The following is a 291-nucleotide window of genomic DNA, read 5'->3' as shown; positions in this document are numbered from 1 at the left end:
AGTTGAGGGCCTTCGTCCACCTTGGAGCACCCAGAATGATCCTGGCAGATTCATTTTGAATTGTCTCTAATTTATCTCTTAATCTTGGGTTTGTGGAAATCAGGGACACAGAAGCATAGTCCACAACAGGACAGATGGCATGTACATAGAATAATCTTAGTACTTTATGTCTAGGTCTTATGTGTCTCCCAGTAATTGCTCTCATGACAGAGTCTTGCTCTGGTTCGGTAAACCAAGTACAGGACCTCGTTTTTAAAAGAGAGGGGCCGTCAGTCATAACCCCACAAGGTA

Source organism: Penaeus monodon, chromosome 8, assembly GCF_015228065.2.
Source record: "Penaeus monodon isolate SGIC_2016 chromosome 8, NSTDA_Pmon_1, whole genome shotgun sequence".
NCBI classification, from domain to species: Eukaryota; Metazoa; Arthropoda; class Malacostraca; order Decapoda; family Penaeidae; genus Penaeus; species Penaeus monodon.
Note: the sequence above shows the minus strand (reverse complement) of the source record.